The sequence below is a fragment of the Loxodonta africana genome, chromosome 8 (assembly GCF_030014295.1).
Source record: "Loxodonta africana isolate mLoxAfr1 chromosome 8, mLoxAfr1.hap2, whole genome shotgun sequence".
Taxonomy (NCBI): Eukaryota; Metazoa; Chordata; class Mammalia; order Proboscidea; family Elephantidae; genus Loxodonta; species Loxodonta africana.
In genome coordinates, this window is record NC_087349.1 from 62,521,506 (window position 1) to 62,549,341 (window position 27,836).

At 38.6% G+C, this 27,836-nt stretch overlaps 1 protein-coding gene across 3 annotated transcripts in view; it reads right to left on the reverse strand.

Annotated features, from left to right (window-relative positions):
- Nucleotides 1–27,836, reverse strand: part of CDK6 (cyclin dependent kinase 6) — a 271,790-nt gene that overhangs the window by 155,374 nt on the left and 88,580 nt on the right. The window lies entirely within an intron of this gene.

A 27,836-nucleotide genomic window follows, 5' to 3' on the forward strand; every position in this document is an offset into this window, starting at 1 on the left:
AGGAAGACGGAAGAGGAATTGGTGCCTTTGAATCGTGCTGGCAAAGAATGTTGAATATACCATGGACTGCTGGAAGAACAAACAAATCTGTCTTGGAAGAAGTGCAACTGGAATGCTCTTAGAAGCAAAGATGGCGAGACTACGTCTCACATACTTTGGGCATGCTGTCAGGAGGGATCAGTCCCTGGAGAAGGATATCATGCTTGGTAAAGTAGAGGGTCAGCAAAAAAGAAGACCCTCAATAAGACGGATTGACACAGTGGCTACAACAATGGGCTCAAGCATAACGAGGATTGTGAGGATGGCGCAGGACTGGGCAGTGTTTCGTTCTGTTGTACGTAGGGACCTATGGCACCTAACAACAACAACATGCATAAAGAATTGCTATCAATTATTCAAAAGATAGAAGAAGCCCCTATGTGTAAGGCAACCTGTTACACAGAAATACTAGAAGAGGGAGCCCAAGGGGGGTCCTAGTCTAACAGGGAGAGAAAATATAAATGCATACCTACACACTTCAAGTCAGTACATGGCAAGAACCACAAATGGCACAGGTGTTACAGGCACTGAGGAGGCATAGAGGAGGAGGTGGCATCTAAGCTGACCTTGGAAGTGGGCTGATTTTAGGTTTAGGGTAAGGAAGCATCTGATATGGAAGAAAACACTAGAAGAAGCTTAGAGAAGGTCAAGTGCTTGGATGTTGGGAGACCAGCAACAGCCCAAAAAGGCAGGATCCTGGAGAGGGCACACTGGCAAGCGGGACCACACTGCAAAGACTTTACTGCTTTGCTGGAAGTTTATAATGTCTTGAAGTCAATGGGGAAGAGCCCTGGTTCAATAGTTAAGTGCTTGACTGCTAACCTAAAGGTTGGTGGTTCGAACTCACACACTGGCTCCACAGGAAGGATTTAGCAATCTGCTTCTGTAAGGATCACAGCCTAAGGAAACCCTACAGGGCAGTTCTCATCTATTACACGGGGTCATTATGAGTCAAAAACTGACTTGACGGCACACAACAACAGTCAACAGAGAAGTAACAAAAACGTGTAAAAGAATGGCTTGGTCATTGCTGATGGTTTTACCATATAGAACGGATGGAAAACAATGTACGAGGGTTAAAACAGTAAGGGTCTGAACTAGAATGTCAGAGAAAGCAAGAGAAGATGCAATTCAAGAAACAGATGCAATATGTCAATGTTTGTTTTCACAGGTCAACTTTAATGGACCATCTTTTCAGGGCTCTGCTATAGCTCCAGTTCACACATTAGGTGACCATGAGCCTGTTATTTAACCTTTTTTAGCATCTAGCCTCCGTTTCCTCGTCTGTAAAATGGAACAACACTTTCTTGCAGACTGGTCGTGAGGACTAGAAACTATGTGAGCATCTCAACTTGGATGAAAGGCACAGAAGTGATGCCTCTAAATCAAGAAGTGTCTCTGGTACCCACCACTAGCAATGACATCTGACAACTCTGTAAGTTTAGATCTACTTAGTTTTCTCCAGTTTGTACAAAAGACAGCCTCTGGCCTCCCCTAACATCCTTTATTAAGACTAACAAACACAACTGTGCACATATTTGAGGATACAATTTTTAAAATATTTATTATTTTAATTAAATCAAGTTTTATATTCCTTGTTCTTAATTTGAAAGTGTAAAGATTTTAGGTCTGAAAGAGTCCTTAGAAAGCATCTGTTATTATTCACTGAATGTTTTATACGTCTCTTTTTTGGTAAATAATCCAACTTACTAAGATGGTTTTAAGTTTTTTTTTTACCTATGTATGAACTCTGGCTGATTTTTCAGTGGGGCTCTGTTAAGGTTCCCTCAAACTGTTCTATGGATGCCTTTATGGGATGATAACTGTATACTATAAAAATGCAATATAAATCTTTACTTAATGACCATATATATTCAGAAGCTACAGCTGAAGAGGGAAAAACATTGCTAATGAACTTTCTTACATAATTAATTTTGGTTGCTTTCCCAGCTTAACAAATGAGAACTAGAATTTGTGACATTATTTCCTCATGTTCTCCATTAATGCTCAACTGTGTGCATTCCAATACAGAGAGGGGGAGAGGAGCAAATGAGGACTCTGAAAAGAACTCTTAGCTTCATTTGGTCAAAAAATGGTCTTTACAAGGGTTTTTATTACAGGTCATAAAACACTGCTTACCACGGTGTACCTCTTCCTTGAAAATGAAAAGAAATCCTTGCAGTGATGAGAAGCTGAAAACAACACACTGAGAGTGCTCGTCCCTTCTCCCCATAAGCACATCTGTGCATATTATCTGTCTCGGGTAAAGCTGCATGCACAGCTGTTTATGGGGACTCAGAAGAGGCAGCTCCGTAACATTTTTTATTTTGTGTTGTTGCAAGGATTGAATTTTTAAGCTGAAGCCTGTTAGGGTTGAGGCAGCATATGCATCTCCAGGGGCAGGAAGACCATATGCTTCTCACTAGTAACGTCTTCAATCTACAGGAAGAAGAGGCTGGGTGGTCATGGAAAGCAGGGAAGCCAAGAAGAAAGGGGATCTTTAGGCCAAATGGAACTATTCACCGTGGGAAAAATGAGAACTGGGTTAAGAATCTAATGACTTTCTTAGAAAGAAGAATCTAGAAGGTTAACACTAAAATAGGCACAAAATCAGGGAAGGGTGAGTATCACCATGGCTAGGAAACTCTTAAGTCCTAATTATTCAGATATAGGTACATTTATGCAGTAAGTGCTGTATGGTTGAAGAATGTCTCTGCACCCCCCACCCCCATGCAGGGTTCTGTACCTTCTTGAATTGGCTGTTCTCTCAAACATGGCTCTCTTGCCTTCAGTTCTTTTTCTGGCCCATCTAAAACCTCCAGTGAACTTCTTGGATTGCTCTCTTTCCAGGCAGCACAAAGTCCTTTTCCATTTCTCCTTACACAGGCTCTCTAAGACCTGACCTTGAGGACCACCTGCCCATCCCTACTCCTACAAATAGATTGTTGAGAGAAAATTATCACATGAAAACTGGCATAGTTACATATCACAGTCTCCAATTTCATCTGGGTTTTAAAACCATCTTCTATGAGTCTCTGGTAGCCTCTGTTTTCTGTTGTCCACATCGGCTACCACAAACATATACCATTTGTTTGAGTTCCTTGTCTCCTTCCCTCTGCAATAACACCTCTCCCAAGCATCCTAAATCCTAAATTCTGCCTATACCTCCTCGCCTCACGCATTCATAGCTTCAACATTTAGTCATATTCTGAGACGTCCAAAGTCATAATCACAGCTGGGACTGCTCTTTCGAGTTCCAGGCATGCAAATCTCAATGCTTTTTGCTTATGTTTTCTAGACTATTCCAGAAAATGTCCCATAATAATGTCCCAAAATAACACAGTTTCTTCACCCCTGTCAAAAACTGTTCTTCAATCTGTATTCCTTATCTTGAATAATGGTACCATCATCTACCCAAATGATCAGTCCAGAAGTCTGACTGACATTCAAGATTCCTTCTCTCCTTCTGACCACATAGCCAATGAGTCACCCGGTCCTTGTGATTGTATTTCCCAGTTCACCTCTCAAATCACATCTCCATAGCCCCTGTCAAGTCCCCAATACCTCTTGCCTAGATTACTGCCATGGTGTTCCAACACAGATAGCTCCCTGTCTTTGGATTTAGGAATCTTAATCTTTTCTCCATAGTGTTGACTATGTGATATTTTTAAAATGTAAATCTGAATCATACAGTAGTCCCCTATTGTTCAATATAAGACAAAGTTAAAACAAAGAGATGGATTTATGTCACATTGTGCAAAGTAAGCTTTTTTCAACACCTCAGTCATCTTTTGGCACCCGATGCAACAACTAGAATATTAGCTTTAAAAATCTGTCTTGTTAAATTTGCAGTGTGAATTTCAAGTGTATTCTAATCGCTTTTTACAAGCCCTGTCGTTGCTGTCGTCGTTAGGTGCCATCGAGTCGGTTCCCACTCACAGGGACCCTATGTACGACAGAATGAAACACTGCCCGGTCCTGAGCCATTCTCACAATCCTTGTTATGCTTAAGCCCACTGTTGCAGCCACTGTGCCAATCCATCTTGTTTAGGGTCTTCCTCTTTTTTGCTGACCCTCTACTTTACCAAGCATGATGTCCTTCTCCAGGGACTGATCCCTCCTGACAACATGTCCAAAGTATGTGAGATGTAGTCTCGCCATCTTTGCCTCTAAGGAGCATTCTGGCTGTAATTCTTCCAAGAAGACAGATTTGCTTGTTCTTTTGGCAGTCCATGGTATATTCAATATTCTCCAACACCACAATTTAAAGGCGTCAACCCTCCTTGGTCTTCCTTATTCATTGTCCAGCTTTCGCATACATACGAGGCGAATGAAAATACCATGGCTTGGGTCAGGTGCACCCTAGTCTTCAAGGTGACATTCTTTGCTTTTTTTTTTTAACACTTTAAAGAGGTGTTTTGCAGCAGATTTGCTCAATGCACTATGTCTTTTGATTTGACTGCTGCTTCCCTGGATGTTGATTGTGGATCCAAATAAAATGAAATCCTTGACAATTTCAATCTTTTCTCCATCTATCATCATGTTGCTTATTGGTCCAGTTGTGAGGATTTTTGTTTTCTTTATATGCATTCTTTACAAGCCCTGGTTTGGCTTAATCCAGCTCTCAAAATATAAAAATTTACGCAGTGTAAGTGAAGTATAAAAAAGATTCGATGATAACATTTTTAACGGCTTATTAAAACCATTTCTAGGTTTTGAAGCAAAACGTGGATTACTAGCTAACCAAACATGAAATATATTTTCTACGTTGTTGCTGATGTTAGCTGCCGTGGAGTTGGTCCCCAACTGCTGGCAACTCCATGCACAACAGAACAAAAAGGTGCCTCGCCCCATGCCATCCCCATGCTCACTTGTGGACAGATTGTTGTGATCCATAGAGTTTTCATTGGCTGATTTTCAGGAGTACATCGCCAACCCTGTCTTCCTGGTCTGTCTTAGTCTGGAAGCTCTGCTGAAACCTGTTTAGCATCACAGCAACACACAAGAATCCAAGAACAGAAGGGAGATGGCTGCACATGATGGGGTGTTGTATTTGATAGGTCATCACAAATGTTGATAGTAGAAGTTACAGCCTAGGAGGCTGTCTTGGTCATCTAAGTGTTGCTATAACAGAAACACCACAAGTGGATGGCTTTAACAAAGAAAAGTTTATTTCCTCACAGTAAAGCAGGCTCCCAGCACCCAGTGCCCTCGAGTCGATTTGTAGCGCTAGAAGTCCAAATTCAGGGTGTCAGCTTCAGGGGAAGGCTTTCTCTCTCTGTTGGCCTTCTCATCAATCTTCCCCTGGACTGGGAGCTTCTCTGTGCAGGGGCCGGGGGTACAAAGGACATGCTCTGCTCCAGGCACTGCTTTCCTGGTGGTGTGAGGTCCCCCCACTCTGCTTGCTTCTCTTTCCTTTTTATCTCTTGAGAGATAAAAGGTGGTGCAGGCGACACCCCAGGGAAACTTCCTTTACACTGGATCAGGGATGTAACCTGGGTAAGGGTGTTACAATGCTACCCTAATCCTCTTTAACAAAAAATTACAATCACAAAATGGAGGATAACCACAGAATACTGGGAATCATGGCCTAAGTTGACACAAATTTTTGGGAGACACAATTCATTCCATGACAGAGGCCTTTCTATTGTTTTTTTTTTTTTGAACAATGGAAGTCAACACAAATTCTAGTATCTACAGAATGCTAAAGAATTTCTAGGAGTGGTTTTTGAACTGCTTGGAGGAACAATGTAATACAATAATTCCTTCAACACACTAAATGTCTATTTTCTGTAGTCTCTCATAATCATCTGTCCTAAAATAAATTAAAAGCGGGAAATACCAAGTCAACAGGGAAAACTGCTAAAAAGTCTTAAGGTGATGACGAATCTCCTATTTTAAATGCTAGATTATTGCTAATATTTTAACGAGAAAAGGGGCGTTCAGGACAAAATTTTTTCTTGTGCTAAGTTGGGTCTAATTTACAACTGAGTTAAAGTTGGTGTAAGTGTCATGCTCCCAGAATTTTTTTTTTTTTTTTTAAGGCAGGGTCTTTTCTTTGTAGGGAAGAGGACGTAACCAGAGACTCCTCATGTGGACTTTTTTCAGAGGCAACAACAGGACAACAGCAGTTACGAACAGGTGACTGCAGATCTGTGAGGAAATATCATTAAAGGAGTCAACACATAAGCAGCTCTGTTAACTTTTTACATGATTGAAGTCTTAAAGAAACAAGGCTCTTTGAAAAACACACTGCGTGTTGCCTTCGGTAGTTTTAAACTAAATCTGCAGAAATAAGGATATGTTCTCCTTAATGGGGAATATAATTTTAGAGATGTTGAATGAAACAATATATAATGAACGGATAATATCTAATAAAAAGCTTTTAATTCCAAACCCTATCATTGACACCAATAAGAAAATTAAATTTATCTCTTTTTATTTCATTTCTGAATTTGTTTTGTATACTCAGAGGCTTATAATAACAAAAATTATAAAAATAAATGATCTTATATGGCCCAGAGGGCATGGAAATGCTAAAATATTTATGTAAATAGGACTTGCTAAATACCATCAACAAAGATATAAATTATATTTAATTCTACTATGGTGATTTAGATGAAAACAGTTCTAATGGATTAGGCAAGAGTCTCAAATCTAGCTCCCGGCTCTTTACTTGTGTGAACTTGGGCAAGTCATTAATTAGCTATTTATCCAGCTGCCTCCATCTGTAGGATGAGGGCACTGCTAGTTCCCAACTGCATGTGAGTATCCCTGGCTCAGCCTGGAGAAGCATCCTTCCGAATTTAATCTTTTTAAAAAGCCAAATCCAATCAAGATGTTAATATACAGAAACGTGAATTTTCTTTAAACTTGTAGAATAGCCGATGTCTTCCAATAGCACTGAAGAAGCTGAACTTCTCAACTGTTTGTGAAAATAGTCGTGTTTATTGATTCACCAGGCTTGTGTCTACATGAGAGAGAACTCGGAGGGTAAACAGGGGATAAGTTCTGGGGAAAAGAATGCAATGAGTCATTAGGACTAGAAGTGAAATGAAATGCTATACCAAATCCTGTCGAAACTTCAGGACTTAAAATGAGAAACTACTTTTTCCCATGAGAACTCAGCAATTATTAACTTTAATGAACGTTACGGAAGATCTTCAAGTTCTTGGTTGACATATTTAGACACAAGTGTTTTCAATGAAACAGGCCATTTTATAAAATATAGTCACTATTAATTAACGCCAAAACTAAGAGGATTTTTATGGAATTACATATCATGGACACATGACTACCGAAGCAGTTCATTGTGATTGATGTTATTATTCTGAATACCACAGGAGTTAGTAATGATTCGGTGCCTTCCCATGAAGTTCAAGCCAATGTTTTTTGTCTAATTGGCTCATCGTTGTTCATGAAATCGGTGTTTTCTCTGCTATTCCTGTTTCTAATCATCTAGTATTCCTCTGGAGCCTATACGATCTTTAGGTATGTGCTTCAAAGTAAAGCCTGACAGGTCCTGAAATCAGGCCTAGCAAAAAATTCTGAGAAAACAATGCCATTTTAACAGTAAGTATGATTTATTTAATTTCTGTATGTTTCATATTTAGCTGAACTAAAAATCTACGTTATGGTGAATAAATTCACTTCTGAACACCAGATCGTGACACTTATTTATTAACTTATTAAACTATATGCCTCAATGTTCACCTATGTTCAGATAGAAGTCAATTATTGATTATTTCCTAATATCAGCGATCAATAACTTGGGGAAGAGCAAAGTCACATGTAGTCTACCCATGCGTAAGACAAGAAGAGACCCCACAATTAGAGGCTTAGCACATATTCATGTGGGTCCACGTTTATGGATACTTTACTGATTCTCTTTTGTGAGCTGCTATTCGAAAGACTATAAATACCTGAAAGGGTAAATTTCTCCAAATCTAGGTATTATTTTCACATGAAAATTAAACACTTTTATGTATCATTAGAAATACTTAAAATTGGACAAGAAGGTCATCTTTTGAAATTGGTATCTCTTGCTCTAATGGGGCCAACTAAAACTGAAGCCTCAAATATACAGTCTGACAACACTGTGGTGGCTACTGAAGAAATCATCTCTACCCCTTATTACTGGTTCCTTTCTACCACCTGCTGTCAATGGGGAGTCCCTTTGCTGCTGCTGAGATTGGCAATGGCTCCTATTGTAGTATCCACTGAGTTAGCCCATAGAATAATGTAAACAGCTCACCTGGGAAGGTGAACCAGGAGGTAAGTTCTGCCTCTACTTCATTGTGAGATCTTAGACAAGTTCCTTAACCCCCTGAATTTCTAATTTCTAATCTATAAAATGAAGATCTCATACTAGATGACGTCGTAGGACTGGAACAGTCTTACTATTCATCACTGAGAGTACTGCCCATCTCTTTGGTGAACATGCCACCTTCTTTCATATCAGAAAGAGATGAAATCCATATAAAATATAATACGGTGCTACTTCTCCTTAATTATACCAATGGGAGGTTCCATCCCTTACTTATTTTAAATGGTGCCTGGATCTTCTTCAATAGCTGAGAATAACTCAGCAAAACCCAGGTAAGATTATTTCCTCCAATGCTCTGTCCTTGGTGCAATCATACAGGTAAACATCAGCTCATATCTCTATACACATTGTTTCTGATTGTTTTCCAGAAGAACTCCTGTCTGATAAAGAAGTGCTCATGTCCCCAAGCTAAATGGTACCTTTTCAGGAGAGAAAGTTCCAAGTACACAAACACGAACCCCAATACTTGTTGGAGAAAACAGGTTAAGAAACAATTCCTTTTTTCTCTAAACAGTTGTAATGATTAATTCAAAACTAATGATTAGTTCAAAATAAATTTCAACAAACATAATTTCACATGGAATCATCTCATTCATCTATCCTGTGCTAGCAATGAGATTTTCACTGGACAAATCCACCCCAAAGCACAGTATGTGCTTACAAAGGTTAATCAAGAACTCTATTTGGATAACAGCAGTTTAATCATTCCAATCTTTAAAAAATAAAACAACAGTTTTTGGAAGCCTCTATTTATTTTAGAGTTTCTTTTCTCATGTTGGATCGCCTTTCTCCTCTAAAACTGGTTCTCATTTCCCAAAGCTGTTGTTTGTACTCCCTAAAAGCTGCCATAGCTCTTGGTGAAGGCGGGTTGACAAAGTCAGTCAGCAAGATAGATCTCTTTGGAAATGGAAGCCCTCTGGAGCCCACCAATTTTAACTTCTTCAGTTGGAACTGAAGAGATGTTTATTGCAGCTCTAGTCCCCTTCCCTGCCAGGATCTGTGGCAGTAAATTACCAATGATTAAAGAGCCAGTTTCCCCCCACCCTCTTCGCCACCTCCCTCCCCCGCTGACTTCTCTGCTCCCAGCAAAAACATAAAAACCATCCCCAAAGGACAAAACCTGCCACCAAGGCAGCAGTACTGTGGTAATTTCCTAAGGCATTATGATTGATAATGATCAGCAGAGCGTGGGATAATAGCTCCCCTTAATTTACCGGTCCCTTTGAAGGGTTAAAATATGGCAGATGTTGATAGCTGACACTCCTTGCTAACAGGAAAGACACATTGCCGTGGGGCCCACTTCTAGGCTTTCCCTTCCCCGCAGCTGTCTGTGTAGAGCTAATTGTATCCACTTGTTTAACCTCAGGGAACGTCTGGAGGGGACCCAGTGCCACAAGGGTACCTTTTTTTTTTTTTAACGGTCATTTCCTCTCTGGTGTAACTTGCATGACAGTATGTGACAAGCAGAAATTAATGGGGACACTGCTGTGCCAATTCCTCCTGAATTGCTGACACTGGCTACAGGCTGCCTGTTTGCCACCCAGCCAAGACCTCACATGAAACATGGCGAGGGGCCCACAGTTCTATTCACCAACAAGCCAGCTGGTCAGTGATGAGAAGAGCCGAAACAATGTGGTGCGCACAAACCAGGAAGAAAATGCTTTACAAACCGCTTCAGACCAAGGAGGTAGCATTTGCTGGGAGTAAATATGCTGGTTTATTTTCCTCAGTGGCAAACTGCACGACTCCAATCTCCAAAGTACTTTGGATAGAAGAAGTATTCCTCTTCCAAAGCCTTTTAAGGTATAAGCTAGGATGGGAACATCATTCAGGGAAAAAAAAAAAAAAAGCCACTCAAGATTCATCTCCAAGGAGGTTTTCAGCAGACAGCTTTCAGGAAGGTCTGGGAGCCAAGAGGGTATCTCTTGCCTCTAGCTAGCCCAGCTTAAAAATTCTATGCATGGGTATCTCTTTCACCCTTTCTTGCACACACGAGCACACACACAAAAGAATCTCGAGTTGAAGCTCATTAATTGCCTGCAACGTTTTGCAAGATTGGGGAATATGCCCCAACCCTGGCAGAATCTACTTTCTCCTTCTAATTGTAATCAAGAATCAAACTCAGCTGGTGGTCACTTAAAATGGTGGCTCTGTTAAAGATTAGGCACTGCTGATTTCAGCTCAGAGGAATAAATTAAGGCACAAAATTTAAAAAAAGAAAAGAAAGAAAGGTCACAGCAGAAAAGTCACCTAACCATGATCTTGTGTAAGACTCAAAAGTTTGAGGAGAAAAGACAGAAAGCTGTAATGGGAAAATTACACTGGTAAGAGTTTTGTAACAAATTTGGGAAGCCCTAAGGGTATTTCAGAAAGGCACAACAAAGAGGCTCCTCAAATTTGTGGCTGTGCACAGCATGTAGTGAACTTTTGGTGCTCTGAAGTAGTGGATACTCTCATAAAAACAAGCATCTATTTAATTCACTTTTTCTCCTGTCTAAAGTTTTAAAGTGTACAAGTTAATATGAAGGGGGCATAGCCAGTTTCCGAGAACATAAGGAACATAGCAACCAGGGAATTCAGCAAATGAACAAAGTGTGGGTTTTGGTCTAAGGGAGGCAAAACCTCTAGAGTTTTGGGGTATGGGGTGCGGGTGGAGGTGGGGACAGAGTGCAATCAACTACAGGGTTACCAAGTTGACTCTTGGGAGAAAGAGGAAGTGGGTTTCAACTTACGAGGAGGTTTTTCCAAGTCAACGTTAGAGTGGTGGTCTCAGGATGGTCATTTTTTTGCCTCAAAGAGTTACAGAGAGACAGGCAGTCTATTTTGCCACCAACAAATGGAATTAACTAAGTTCCCTAACTCCATCTGGCAAGAAACACATGCCCACCTCCACCAGAACAGGATCTGGGAATAACTTTAATGGATGGAATCTATTCCGTAAATATAATTTGAGAGAGATCTACTGATTTAAGGAAGGTTTAACATTTTTTTGTAACTCAGAATTTGAATGCAGGCCTGGAAAAGAAACACAAAGGAAGAAGTCACGGAAGCAGAAGAAATAAATATTTAATACATCAAAAAGCAAAACAAGAGAGAAGTCATTCAAAGGGTGAGCTAATCCCTTAAACAAGCACATTTCTAAAATATGCTATAAAATGCAATCTGCGCCTTCTTAATGTGCAGTACCAATATATTCTTCAAGGATATCTGCTTTCTGATGATAAAGTATTATTTTTATGAAAATTCAAACACTCTAGTCCAAAGGGTGCTGAGAACATACCGACTAAATAATAGGTTCTTTTTGTTCAAGACCAAGGAGGAAACATTAACAAACAGGAATCTAATTCGACTTCAGACAGTCCCTCGTATGTGAAAACTAGATGGTCTGAATTTGAATCTCTCTGAATTGATTGTGCATATATTGTCGAAGACGTGATGTGCGTGTGAAATTCTAAGCTTGAATTGTGTGATGCCATAGCTTCCCCAGCAGCTCTGCTGCCTACCACCAATGGCTGCAACAAGAGGTCTGTGATGTTCGTGTGTTGGCAGCGGGGTGGAAGGCTGGAGGGTGTGCTACCCATGCTTCTAGGAGAGTCATATCACTGGTGGCCTGTTTGGAAGATCTGGTCCAGCTGTGCTAATGGAACGGGTGCTTCCCAAACTGTTTTTCATCCATTAAAATATTGTATTCATTCATGAGTTTAGTTGCAGCTTACGTTTCTGAGCTCCCAAGTTCTCCCACAGTATAAATATCCAATTTAAAAACGCTAAAAGGAGAAACGGAAACGCTGGCGGCATAGTGGTTAAGTGCTACGGCTGCTAAGCAAAAGGTCTGCAGTTCGAATCCGCCAGGCACTCCTTGGAAACTCTACGGCGCAGTTCTACTCTGTCCTATAGGGTCGCTAGGAGTTGGAATCAACTCGACAGCAGTGAGTTAAAAGGAGAAAAAGAATTTTACATATGGAATTTTATTACATAGATACTTTTAAGAAATGCATATTTTTAGGTTTATTATGGGTTACCTGTACTTATTAAAATAGCTTTCTCTCAGCTCAAATGTCACATTGCAATAGGTGGATTGTCAACACCATCCAGCTCCACACATGTTCTATTTGTGAACTAGGGAACTATGAATCGTATTTTAAAAGGCAACCCAGCAGGCAGCTGGGTGTAACACATTTCCAGGCTTCACAGACTTTCTTGATGCTTCCTTAGGCCTCTTATCAGAACACGAATAGAGATCTCTCTGTTATGGCTTTCCCGTGGCAAGTAAAAGACAAGGCGATGATTTTCCAGTCCATTTCCCTGAACAACATGCTCATCAATCACCAAATGATAGGACTTTGTTATTTTCACTGGAGGAAGTTCAATAGTTTCTGTCCCAGTGAAATGGTATTCTCCTAACTACACTTCAGATTATCTTGAAGGGCTTGCTTGCTGCCTCCACCTTGAGAGTACTTGCCTTGATGGCTTCCGGGCTCACAGGCTGGAACATAGCAATTTAGCCTCTGTGTAAATGATTCAGTCTGGGATAAAAACTATTTTTAATGCGTTTGGTGAGGCCTGTTTTGTAAATCCAACAAGGGGACTGACTACCAAGGCTGCAAGTATTTATCTTTGTGTACTTAGAAGTCTTCATTTACTATCACTCATATTTTCATCTTTTTAAGTTCAAAGGGCCTCAATGGAAAGAGATAACAGACTTCAAAGGAAGGCTTCCAAAAATGCTTAAAAAATAATAAACATACATCCAAGTTTCCTTAGTTTGGCATCATTTTCTAAGTGCTTTTCTTCCCTTTAATTTTGGAGAAATGTAGGTTGTTTCCGACTGGAGACTGGTGTTCTATACAAACGTGTTGTTATAAGAGCAAGTGCATGTTACAAAAATCACTGTTAACATTTCAAGTCTCAAATTAAATATCTTACTTTAGCAATCTCCCTGTACAGGCCGATCCATGGTTTGAAAAGAAACTTTCCTATTTTAGCAGGTGCAGAGTAACACATACCTCCTAAAAAATTCTTTGCTCAAATATATAATGTAATTGTTGTGAGGTCATTATTACAAGAAGGCTGAAAGTTAATTTCAAGTAAAAAAAAATATTAAAAACCTAGAGACTGTTAAAGAAACCCATTCCAGTGCCTACTAGAGTAAAAGCAGGCTTATAACTTTATTCTGTATACACACATTTTAAAAGTTTACTGCTCACCAGCAATTACTTCCATTTACAAACAAGTGAAATTACTCCCTAGCCCAGTTGTATTATCTAGTGGTAAAATGCCAATAAGATTAAAAGAGATAATAACAATGATATCCTTAAGTCTTAGAAAAAACTCCAGCATCATTTTTTTCTGGCCTCTCAACATTTACCATTTTGTCAACACTTATCATCATCATCATCAATAAGCATGTATGGAATGTTTTTAATGTATACACATTAATTATTTTATAAAATCTCTATTGTGCTGCCTGACAGCAAAAGGAGTGATGCCCTGCCATTTATTCTCATGTTAGGCTATAATACGGGAAATAAATAAAAGATTCAGATGTAAGAGTTTCAACTGTTCTGTAATAGAGAGGGACTTCTCCATTCAAATGGGCATTAAAACATCATTTTGTTGGATTATAAAAGCATTCAGTTGAATCATATGAAACTGACAATTTTTGTTGGACAAAAATAGTCAATCATGGGCAATTTCATATGGCTTAATGTAACGGCAGTACATACATGCTATTTCAGGCCATAAATATAAACAACCCATAATACTTCCACATGGATATACACTATTAACATTTCAGTGTATTTCCTTGTAGTTTTTCTATACATGTGTTTGAAATATATTTAAAAATTAGGATCATACTATATTTATATCTATCTGTTTAGATCATATCTAAATTTCCGAAAATTACTTTGTTAGAAGTACTGTTTCTATTAGATGGAATTTTCACAATTTATTTAATCATCTCCTATCACGGTACATTCTAATTTCTGAAGTGAATTTCTCTGATTAGTTTTGAGGCTGAACGTTTTCCCCACATGTCTACTAGCCATTCTGTGTACATGTATTTCTTTGTGAATGTGTCTGTTCATGTTCTTTATCCATATTTAAATAGGGTAGTTTCCTTTTCAGTTGGTTTGTAAGAGCTTTTTATATGTTAAGGATATTAAATCTTTGCCATATATCTTATAAATATATGATCATTTACACCTTTTAGTTTTATTTACAATATTTCAAGTTTGAAATTTTTATACCCTATGAATCTTTTCCTTTGTGATACTGTCTACTGTTTTTGCAATTAGAAAGCACTTCTTTAGTCCCAGATCTGATAAGCACTTATATATACTATTCTACTCATTAAAATAAAAAATAGCCTCTCCATACACATGTATCTTTAGAAAGTATAGTGTTTTGACTTTATACAAAACCATTAAAGAGGGTACTTGCTTGATATCCAATGCTCAAAGTGCTGTCTTCAGCCTCCTAACCAGCACTAAATGTTACTAAATCAGGCCTGTTTCTAGCAAAATTTACAAGCAAACTCAGCTGTCTCTTTTCTAAGGAAAATTTCCTGCGGTACAAAGGGTTACCTCTGAACAGTATCTCCATTATTTCACCCATGACTCCATTCCTAATTTTCTGTTTTCTGGCAGCTGCTCTCTAACTTACAAATAATGCATGTCTTTGTTTAGAGTTCCTTAAAAAAACTGTATATTCTAAACGTGGAAGAAAGCTCAATTTATTTTACTTTGAAACCTGAGAAATCAATAACATGAACCATATGTTAATTATGGACCTTGGTGATAAATAAAGTAAGAAGTCCTGTGAAACTGTGGTGGTGAAAGTGATGGTGGAGTTGAAACAGAGAAGGAAAGAAGTCCTTTCTCTTGGTGAGGGATGCTTTCATAAATCTCTCCACTTGGGAGGATACCAAAATGGAACTCTTTTCTTAATTCATTCTAATGTAATTTATATTTTTCTTTCATCCAAGCTCCAAAGTGTAAGGATCTATCAAGGTCTTACAGGAATGATGAAATACACATCAAGGGCTCTAAATATAATAGCAACATTTGGAACAGATGATGTCAAAGATAAAACCTTACCAATATTTATGCACTCATATGTCATCCATTTGGATTGATATAGTTTTGAACTAAAGACATAAATCAATTCATCTTTAATTTCTGGTTGAAATATTAAAGGATGTTGAGGCTTTTAAGATAAATTGCTACAGCTGGGCCAATAATCTACTACTTGTCTGTCACTCTGTCATACTGTGGTAGCTGGTATTTTGCTGTGATGCTGGAAGCTGTGCCACCAATATTACAAATATAACAGCAGGGTCACTCATGGTAGACAAGTTTCAGTGGAGATTCCACACTAAAGCAGGCTAGGAAGAAGGATCTGGTGATCTACTTCTTTAAAAAAAAAAAATGGCCAGTGAAAATCTATGAATAGCAGCAGAACACTGTCAAATACAGTGCTGAAAGATGAGCCACTCAAGTTGGAAAGCACACAAAATACAACTGGGCAAGAGCTGTCTCCTCAAAGTAGAGTCAACCTTCATCACGTGGATGGAGTAAAGCTTTGGAGACCTTCATTTACTGATGTGGCAGCACCTAAAATGAGGATAAACAGCTGCGGACATTCATTAATAATTGGAATGTGGAATGTACGAAGTATGAATCTAGGAAAAATTGGAAGTTGTCAAAAATGAAATGGAACCCTTGAAGACAGAAATCTGAGGTGTTAGGGAGCTGAAATGGACTGGTATTGGCCATTTTGAATCAGACAATCATATGGTCTACTATGCTGGGAATGACAAATTAGAAAGGAAGAGGGTAGCATTCATTGTCAAAAAAAAATTTCAAGATCTATCCTGAAGTTCAACTCTATCACTGATAGGATACTATCCATATGCCTACAAGGAAGACCAGGTCATACGACTATTATTCAAATTTACACACCAACCACTAAAGCCAAAGATGAAGAACTTGGACATTTTTACCAACTTCTACAGTCTGAAATGGATCAAACATGTAATCAAGATGCATTGATAATCACCTGAATAATTGATAGCTGGAATGCAAGTTGGAAACAAAGAAGAACCATCAGTAGTTGCAAAATATGGCCTTGGTGATAGAAACGACACTGGAGATTGCATGATAGAACTTTTCGAGACCAACAACCTATTTACTGGAAATACCTTTTTTTCAGCGGCATAAAAGGCAATGATACACATGGAAGAGCCCTGGTGGTGTAGTGGTTAAGAGCTTGGCTGCTAACCAAAACACTGGCAGTTTGATTCCACCAGCTTCTCCTTAGAAACCCTATGGGGCAGTTCTACTGTCCTACAAGGTGGCTATGAATCGGAATCAACTTGATGCAACAGGTTTGGTTTTGGTTTTATACATGTGGACTTCACCAGATGGAATATTCAGGAGTCAAATCAAGTACATCTGTGGAAAGAACTGATGAGAAGCTCAATATCAGTCAGAACGAGGCCAGAGGCTGACTGTGGAACAGACCTTCATTTGCTCAAATGCCAGTTCAAGCTGAAGCTGAAGAAAATTAAAACAAGTTCATGAGAGCCAAAGTACAACCTTGAGTATATCCCACCTGAATACAGAGACCATCTCAAGAACAGATTTGACACACTGAATGCTAATGACAGAAGACCAGAAAAGATGTGGGATGCTATCAAGGACATCATACACGAAGAGAGCAAGAGGTCTTTAAAAAGACAAGAAAGAAAGAAAAGACCAAAATGGATGTTTGAAGAGACTCTGGAACTTGCTCTGGAATGTAGAGTAGCTAAAGCAAACGGAAGAAAAGATTACCCAAAAGAAATGAACAGAAGATTTGAAAGGGCAGCTCGAGAAGAGAAAGTAGAGTATTATAATGAAATGTGCAAAGACCTGGAGTTAAAAACCTGGAACAGAAAAACGCACTCAACATTTCTCAAGCTGAAAGAGCTGAAGAAAAAATTCAAGCCTCGGATTGCAATATTGAAGGATTCTATAGGCAAGATTCTGAATGGCTCAGGAAACATCAAAAGATGACGGAAGGAATACATAGGATCACTGTATCAAAAAGAATTGGTTGATGTTCAACCATTTCTGGAGGTAGCATATGATCAAGAACCAACGACACTCTGAAGGAAGAAGTCCAAGCTGCACTGAGGCACTGGAGAAAAATAAGGTTCCAGGAATTGATGAACTATCAATTGAGATGTTTCAACAAAAGAATGCAGTGCTGAAAGTACTCATTTGTCTATGCCAGGAAATCTGGAAGACAGCTACCTGGCCAACTGACTGGAAAAGATCCGTATTTATGCCCGTAAGAAAGAAAGGTGAGAGAATGCAGAATTTATCGAACAATATCATTAACATCACATGCAAGTAAAATTTTGCTGAAGATCATTCAAAAGAGGTTGTAGCAGTACATCAACAGGGAACTGCCGGAAATTAAAGCTGGATTCAGAAGAGAATGAGGTACACGGAATATCACTGCTGATGTCAGACGGATCTTGGCTGAAAGCAGATAATACCAGAAAGAGGTTTACCTGTGTTTTATTGACTATGCAAAAGCATTCAACTGTATGGATCATAAAAAAGTATGGATAACATGCAAAGAATTGGAATTTCAGAACACCTAACATATTTCTATTCAAATAAGGTGCACCTTCTACATTTGTTTGCCAACTGCTCTCTCCCCCTGCAAGGTATTTTCATAAGTGTGCTATGCTAGTTTTTTTTACAGCAACGTGGAAAGAAAATTAGCATAGCAGCACTTATGAAAATACATAATGGGGAGGGAATGGTTAGCAAACAAACATAGAAGGTGCACATTATATGGGTAAATATACAGTAATTGTGCTCATGTGGAACCTGTGTATAGACCAAGAGGCAATTGTTCGAACACAACAAGGGGATATTGCATGGTTTAAAATCAAGAAAGGTGTGCATCAGGGTTATACTTTTCATCATACTTACTCATCTGTATGCTGAACAAATAATCTGAGAAGCTGTACTACACGCAAAAGAACGGGGCATCAGGATTGGAGGAAGACTCATTAACAGCCTGCTTTATGCAGATGACACAACCTTGCTTGCAGAAAGCAAGGAGGACTTAAAGCACTTACTGATGAAGAGCAAAGATTACGGCCTTCACTATGGATTACACTCAACATAAAGAAAACAAAAATCCTGGTAAATGGACTAACAAACAACATAAAGATAAACAGAGAAAATATTGAAGCTGTCAAAGATTTCATTTTATTTGGATCCATGGAGCAGCAGTCAAGAAATTAAACGACGTATTGCACTGGGCAAATCTGCTGCAAAAGATCTCTTGAAAGTGTTAAGAAGCAAAGATTTCACCTTGGGACTAAGGTACACTCACCCAAGCCATGGTATTTTCAATTTCCTCATATGCATGTGAAAGCTGGACAATGAATAATGAAGACCAAAGAAGAACTGATGTATTTGAATCATGGTGTTGGCAAAGAATATTGAATATACCACGGGCTGCTACAAGAACAAACAAATCTGTCTTGGAAGAAGTACAGCCAGAATGCTCCTTAGAAGGGAAGATGGTGAGACTGTCTCATGTACTTTGGACATGTTATCCGGAGGGACCAATCCCTGGGGAAGGACATCAATGTTTGGTAAAGTACAGGGTCAGCAAAAAAGAGGAAGACCCCCAATAAGATGGACTGCACAGTGGCTCCAACAATGCACTCAAATACAACCATGATTGTGAGTATGGTGCAGGACCAGGCAGTGCTCTGTTCTGTTGTACATAGGGTTGCTTTGACTCAGAGCCAACACAACGCCGCCTAATGATGACAACAACAAGGGCAATAATCATAATGGAGGACAAAAGTTAGCAATGTAATGTTTCAGCAATTTATACCCAGCATTATCACATGCATTAGGAAAGGCTATTTTGTTTAGGGTACACAAACCTTTCCCTTTTTCCTGGGTCCCATTTAATCAATTCTCTTGTTACTACCAACCTATTTCTTCCTCTTTTTGTACTCCATCCTACTGACTTGGAATACATATCCCTAGGACCCTCTCTTAAAGCTTCTACTTCATCTTAGTCTAACAAACACTTCAGGTTTTTGGTATGGGTGATGGTGAATTTCTCAGTTGCAGATCTGAACGTTAAAATGTGATGTATTAGTGAAATTAAAATGCTGACAAGGAGCACTTCCAGTGTTCATTCCATGCTAACCATATTTGTAGAATATCTTAAATTGAGGATAGCTATTTCTAGATCAATAAATATCTGACTGCTCTATTTAGATATGACATTTAACGTGGCAGTTCATAAACTTAATTCATAGTGTAACCTCCTATGCCCTGCATTTCCTAATTCTCTGCTATGTTCTATTTTAACGTTTCAATCTAAAAATGGCGTGACTAAACTAGAGTAGAATGATAAATATTTCTTTAGTTTTGTCCAAGAAAGGAAAAAATTAACAAGTATGGTCAGGGACAGCAGAGAACAGTGGTAAATATAAAACTCAACAAAGCTACTAGCATATATTTGTTAAGTGCTTAGAACCACAACTGGAAAAAAAATTCAGATTCTGATCACTCATGGCTTCTAATACATAAGCCTGAAAGGGAATACCTGAATACTATATTTGGCCACTTTGTTGTCAGCACTAAAAACCTGTGACTATTAGCCCCTTATGTTTCAAATTTTTGGTTCCTCACCTATTAAACAGGGTTTTTAAGAATTCTGAACAATTACACTCGCAAGTCTGCTTATGGTTTAATAATTTAAGACTTCAGAAAACAGTGAAAACTTAAGTGAAGATGAAACAAAAAACATCTTTCAAAGGTCAAATCATGATGTGTGATGAACAATGTTTTTAAAAGGATTTCTAGGTGGCTTAAGAATTTCTAGTTAAAATTTTCCTATTTCTCAGTACGTTGTCTTCAATTCTTATTTCCTATTAAGGAATTAGCATTTTTAAATAGGAATAAAGCTTAGGGAATAAAACTTCAGTACTTTTAAACAAGTATCAAACATAGGGGCGACTTTAGTTAAAATTTCCCACCTGACTTCACCTGAGCTTAGGTTAGAGCCTTCTGAATGGCTTGGGTTACCTATTCACAGGTCAAGCAAATATTCCAGAGGTTTGAATCATCTTACAATGTAAAGAAGTTTTCCATTTCCTGGTTGGATCATATGTCAAAAGTTAGGGCAGTATTTCTTAAACTTCAGTGTCCATAAGAATTGTTGTTAGGTGCCATGTAATTGATTTTGACTCATGGCGACCCTATGTGACAATGGTAGAGTTTTCTAGATCCTCCATAGAGTTTTCTAGAGCTACTGGGTGGGTCTGAACTACCAACCTTTGGGTTAGCAGCCAAGTGCTTAACTGTTGCGCCACCAGAGCTCCTTATAAGAATTATTACAGGGTACTTATGAAAAACTCCTTCCTGAGATTCTGTTTGGGCCTGATGGGGGGTCAGTTAGGGCAGGACTGTGCATTTTAATGAACACCCCATGTGGTGGCGATACAGGTGATTCACTGACCACACTTGGAGAAATACAGCCATAGTATTCACCTTAGGAGATCCTGCTGGCGTAGTGTTTAAGCGCTATGGTTGCTAACCAATAGGTCGGCAGTTCAAATCCACCAGGCGCTCCTTGGAAACCCCAGGGGGCAGCTCTACTCTGTCCTATAGGGTCACTATGAGTTAGAATCAACCTGAAGGCAATGGGTTTACAGGATTCACCTAAGCCTTCATCTACCTTTTATTAGATGGTAACTCATTTTTGTAAAATTTGTTGGTTTTAGTCTATTTTCTAGGAGAGTTTTGTTCTTTAAGAGTGATGATGACGAGGAAGCACAAAATGATAAAAATCACAACAGTATTTCATATACTCAGAAAACATCTGATTGTCAAAATGGCCTCCATAGGGTTTGTAAGGCTTTATTATAAGACAGCTTGTGAAAGCACTTATTCATTCGGCAAATATTTACTAGACTCAATGATCACTTTCTTAACTGCAACAAAATTCTTAACTGCAACAGTTCACCTAATGATTAATCTTTCCTACCTTGTTTAGCTACGGGAAATATGATACTCTTCTGGATAAATGATGGATACCTTCTCTAGATGCCTTTCACTAACTTACAATTTAGTGATGCTAATATCACAAATTGTTAGCAATTGGTTTAACAGAATGGGGCTTTCTTAGCTTCTAAGCTCCATAGTACATACAGGTATCTGAAATTTCTGTATAAGAAGGATAAAGATTCAAACGAATATATAATGGACAGTATTTTAAATTTGATTTAAAAAAATAATTTAATCCTTTAAAGCTTCTATTTCTCATGGTGGGGATGGTAGATACATACCATGGTGGATAAATGGAAACTTATTGTTAATGTCTGTAAAATGTTCACTTACTGAAGTATCTTTTAGATATATAATCCTGAGAAGTGAGACTGGGGTCTAAGATTCACAGCTTAAATCATTCTCTTCATTGACTTGGTGTCCCCAGCCTTAGTATAAAAGGTATTTAACATAGTCCAACAATGAAGAGAAACAATTTCTGGAATTTAATTAAGTCAGTACTATAAGGAAGAAAAATGCTTTACTGTCCTAATGGAGGTGAGTTATTGTTTTTAGACTATATCTAAACAAAGCCAACCAAGCAATCTTAGTTACAGTAGAGGAAGTCCCACCAGTATCCCTGTCCACCATAAAGAACTGACTGTGAAACAGCCAAATAGATGTGCTGAGATATGACATCCCTTAGACTATTTTTCTATTATAAGAAAAACGTATCCTTGAAAAGTATAATCTCCTCATTTGTACAATGGGGACATTGGTGTTTGCACTTCAGACAATTAGAGTTAATAAAGTAGGCACCCAGATAGATACAAAAACATGTTTACTGAGGCTGCACTATGCTCCAGGCAGTATGCTGGTACTGGGGATACTGCAGTCAACTAGAGTCCTGACTTCAAGGCTCTTACTTTCTAGTTGGGAAAGACAGAAAACAAATATAAAAAATGAATGCGATAATTTCAGGTAATGCTATGAAGAGGATAAAATAGGATAATGTGGCATAATGTGGTAAACTGTAACTAGAAGTGGAGCTTTAGCTGTGGTGGTCAGAGAAGGAATTGTGAGGATATTACATGATTTGGGACTAGAATGATGAAAAGATCATTTGCGCTATTTGAGTGAGTCAGTATTTTTTTAGTGAGTCAGTCTTACAGTATCTTTAGAAAGACATTAGCTTTTTTTTTTTTAAACCAGTAGTTCTGTTTCAAAAACAAAAACAAAAACCACTAAAGAACCCTGTTAAAGTTTGCTATCACATACTTTTAGATATTATGTATTTTATTTTCACAATTCTGTCCTCTTTCCCGCCTGATGTTTTCAGCTAATAGAAGCATCTGGAAAATTGCATAAAGATTTATTTCTGGGAGAGTCCTCAGAATCTGGATTACCTAAAAATGTCCTCCCTGAAGAAGTTCCTTGACTTACCAAAAGTTTTCACTTGAAATGAAAGACACCAGAATGGACAATATGCATGTTTCTGACGAGGGGAGAGGAAAAGCAAATGGAAATTACTCGTAAGTGACCAGAAGATGGAGATTACACTAAAGATTTCATCTCTTCAAATTTCTGATCTGAATTTTAGAGTTTAGGAGAATAAGTTATCACAGTTGTTACAGCTCTCACTCAGTCTACATTTCTCCCTAAATTTGGAGTAAACTCAAGTGTTGACTCACTACCCTTTCATTATCTCTCCTATTTGAGTCAATGAGCGATTGCTGGTGCGACTTTGACTTAACCCTCTGTCTACTCTGTGACTGCTTACTTAACTTTTGCTTGGCAATATGTCTGATTTTCCTTAAAAATAAACAGATACAGACATACATACAGCCTGTGTCTGTATGGGAGTGGCAGTTTATGTGGAAAAACACCTTTCATTCAGTCAAAAAACTATACTTGAAGCTGACTTTTGCCCAGGAAAAGCTATAACATAGGGTGATATTCCTCATGAAAGGTGATATCTGTTTTTTAAAATAGAAATGATTCTGTATACAACAGCTAATATACTATGAATGATAAAGTTTTTTTTATAAAGCACACCACTTGCATGCTAATTGAAAGGCTGACAGTTTGAACTGACCCAGTGGCTCCACGGAAGAAAGACCTGGTGACCTGCTCTCATAAGGACTACAGTCAAGACAACCCTATGGGGTAGTTCTGCTGTTGCATGGGGTCGCTCTGAGTTGGAATTGACTCAACAGCATCCACCAACAACAAATTATGTACGTACATCAATTAGGTATAATGCTATGATCACCACTTCAATCAGATGTGCCAGTGTAGAAGGGCAGCAGAACTAAAACGAAAGACTGAGTTCTCAGGATGGGAAGAGCTTAAAAAGTTAGGGACTGACAAAAGAGATGGGGGCAGAGTGAAGAGGGGGAATGGTGGTGGGGTAGGGGTAGCAAAGGGAAAGGGGATAGGAAAGACAGGGTCAGTCTTGAGTACCAAGGAGGAAATAAACTGACTGGAAAACCACGTTTGTGAGCTCTGAGCTCTGAGATCCAGCAGTGCTGGTGCTACTTGCTGTTCGTGGAGACCCGTCTTACAGCACAAGTCAACACTGGCATGACTGACCTAGGTGGCATCCATTAGTCCTTTGCATCCAAACCAGTGTTATTACAGCATTCCACTTTCCTTATTTAAAAAAAAAAAATTATTAAACGGTCCTCTCAGGCATCTTTCAAATATGCCCTTTCTTTTAAAATATCTCTCATGTTCCTATAAGAAGTAGTTTGCATTAAACACCAGAAAAGATGTGTGTGTTAAAAAAATTTTTTTAAAGGGTCTATTCAATTTAGTCCAGCCATGAAGATATCAGATTGAAAATTTTTTTTTCTTCTAAGATCTTTATCATTTTTGTGGTGTATTTGTTCTTTGCATTTCTTGCCTCGTTTTGGGGATCACCTTATTATGCAACATCTGCTCTGAATTTCAAATGTGATAAACAGAGTATGAGTGTCGGTGGCAGATGGCTAATGACCAGCAGCGACAGGGCATTGAAGCCTGCCTTGTTTTCGGAGAAGCGATATTTTCATGTTAATTTGCTCTGTGTCCTGCAAAGATGAGACAAATCACCTGCTCCTAATTCAGGCAAAGTGGAGACCACCAGGAGCCGAGAGGGGCCAGGGCTTGATTCCTTTAGGGGTGAGAGGAGAGGAGGATCTGGGACTTCCTTCATCAGCAGTACAGGGACCAGTCAGTCACTTTGCATTATGTCAAATCCGTAAAGATAAATCAGCCCTGGGCATCCATACTGACATCAGAGCCACTGTTTATTGCAAGCAGATATGATTCATGAAAACAGATATTTCCCAGAGGCAGAAAACAGGTGCTATTAAGAGGGTGTGTTAGTCTCTGAAGTCTGGATTTTGTAAAATAAACCTAATAGTACATTTTATCTCTTACTGAAAAATATTACAACCAACAGAAATCTCTAAGAAACATTCGATTGAAGATAAAATGAAATCTAATTCACAGAGAAAATGACCCACACAAACACATAAACCTTGAGTTTTTCTGGCTTTCTCAAGCTCTACAAAGTTCACTTACAGAGATAAATAAATAAAATATAATTTGTATTCCCAGATTGATCCATCAAAAGAGGCCATATGGTCTTGAGCTGAAAGACCATGTTCAATTTTAGAAAGGCTACTGATTTTCTGTGTAATCTTTCCGTGCCAAGTTCATCAAATGTGTTATATGCATAAAAAAAAAAAGAGTCGTTTAGAACGTCCAAAAAAGATACCAGGTTCTCACAGAGTTTTTAAGACAGTTGAGAAGCCTGATCATATTAAAAAAACAAAAAACAAACTCATTGCCGTCAACTCGATTTCAACTCATGGTGACCCTATAGGACAGAGTAGAACTGCCCTCCCTATAGGGTTTCCAACGAGCGGCTGGTGGATTCCAACTGTAGACCTTTCAGTAAGCAGCTGAGCTCTTAACCACTGAGCCACCAGGGTCACATAATAAAAAACTCTCTCCATATATTTTATTTAAATATATATATGTATATTTATATATATGTGGAGCCCTGGTGGTGCAGCGGTTAAGCGTTTGGCTACTAACCAAAAGGCTGGCAGTTTGAATCCACCAGCTGCTCCTTGGAAACACTATGGAGCAGTTCTACTCTGTCGTATAGGGTCGCTATGAGTTGGAATCAACTCAATGGCAACAGGTTTGGTGTATATACACACACACACACACGCATATATAAATACTTAAATAACCATACACTATATGTACTACATACTTCTGTGTGCACTTTATCTCTTCTGTTATACTCTAAGGTCCTTGAGAGCAGTCTCATACCTAATTCAATTTTGTATCCTCAGAGTGTCTTAGCACATAACCCTCTCTGAACAGAGTAAACACTCAATAAATACCTGTTCAAGTATGTTCAGAAAAATCTTTTTACAACAAAGCATTCTGTACAAAGAATCCATTTCTGTGTTTCCAATAGATTGTTCATAATAACCGTCTTCTAGTTATTGAGACTTTCCATACCAAGAAGCCAAACCAGTCGCTGTCAAATTGATTGACTCAAGACAACCCCATGTGCTGCAGAATAGGGCGAGGGTTTTCATGGCTGGGGCTTTTTTCAGAAGCAGATTGCCAGGCCTTTCTTCCAAGGTGCCTCTGGGTTGGTTTAAACTGCTAACATTTTGGTTAGTAGTTAGGTAACCGTTTTTGCCAGTCAGGGACTCTCAGACTTCCCATAAATAAGCCCCTACAACAATAGCAAAGTGTATCTCATCTCTGGTTATGTGCTTGAAAACTTTAACCAGAATTCAACTAGCCCAAACCTCCCTCTTAATATTTTTTTGTCCTGCAGTGCAGGTTTTAAAAATAAGCCAATCACAGACAGAAAAGATGTAAGAGTTTATTAAAAATAAGTTGGTATCAAATATATATTCAGCCTAAAACTATATGCTTATGGTTTTACCATGCTTTTAAATGATTATTCATGTTTTTAATAATGACCTTTAAGCATCACAAACTCTCAAATTATTATATCTATATAGCCTATATATATAAGAAGATATGTAATATTTAAGAAGGAAGAAAAGTAGATTAGTATACTTCAGACAATTAAAAAGAAAAGAAGACAAAAACCAAAAGTGTCTTCTGGTTAGCCTTTTTAGTAGTTAACAAAAAATGTTCAATTAACCATTAACATACGAATTAATTGCCATTTTGAAATATTTCAGTTAACCATGGTTTTATTTTACTATGAATACATCGATACACCATCAACCACAAATCTTAAATAACTGGAGTCCTTGCTCCTGCCTCCACTCTACCAGCCCCTATAAGATCAGTGGAGGGGCTACACGGATGGCTGAAGAAATCTAACAGCCTCCAGGAGACTCTCCCGTTCAACATAGAATGAAATGCCACTCCCTCTTCCCTAGAGAAAGATAAAAGACTCAGAAAAACTTTAACTTTTAACTAAGTCATCTTTTTAAAAAGCTTCTGGTACTAAGTACAACCCACCCGGACCCCAACTCTGGCCTAGCTACTCTACCATTCACCTCCTCTCCTTCTTTACCTTACTTTGGTGACTATCCTTCTGCCTCTTCCTCTTCTAATCCTGGTCGCCCCTCTATTCCCATCTGTCGGGACTCCAGAGCCCCCAACTGTACTTCACTTCTACTTCGGTCAGATCAGGCCTTAGTCTAGTGTGCCTCTGCTTTGTCAATCGCTTTAACTACAGAGATAACTTCTGCAAACGTTTCCACTCCGTAGAATTTAATGTGAAGTTCGAAAGACCCACGTAGGTGACAATACAGACTATAAATACATGGTTACCCCAAGTATCCCTCCGTTTAAAATAAATGAACCCCCAAAACAATAATTTTTTGAACTTAGCGATATGTATCAGAAAAAGCCAATGATTATTTTGATAGCATGCTTAAGGGGTTTGAAATCACTTAAAAATACTTTTGAAATAATTATATCTGAAGAAAGCTTGGCAATGTGCCTTATTTATTGAGTACCTATGTATATAAATCATTGTCCAAGGCACTGTCAGGACAGAAAGATGAACACATACATAAGTACATAAATAATCACAACAGAAGGTAGAAAACACAATAAAGAGGTATGCAGAACAAGTGTAAGACTAATGAGATTACTTTCAGTTGTAAAAATTGATCAAATAGTACCTGGGTGGGCCTGGAAAAATTTAGACAGCTAGTCATAGGATGGAAGGACAAAAGATATGGCATGAGAAGCAGGGCCAGGGAGGTAGGAAACCATGGGCCACGTTGGAGAATGGTGATTAGTGAAATTTGGCCAGAAAGTAGAATATATGCAAGTAGGCATGTGACGTGCCCCACAGGCTGAAAATGGGGTTTTGGACAAATACA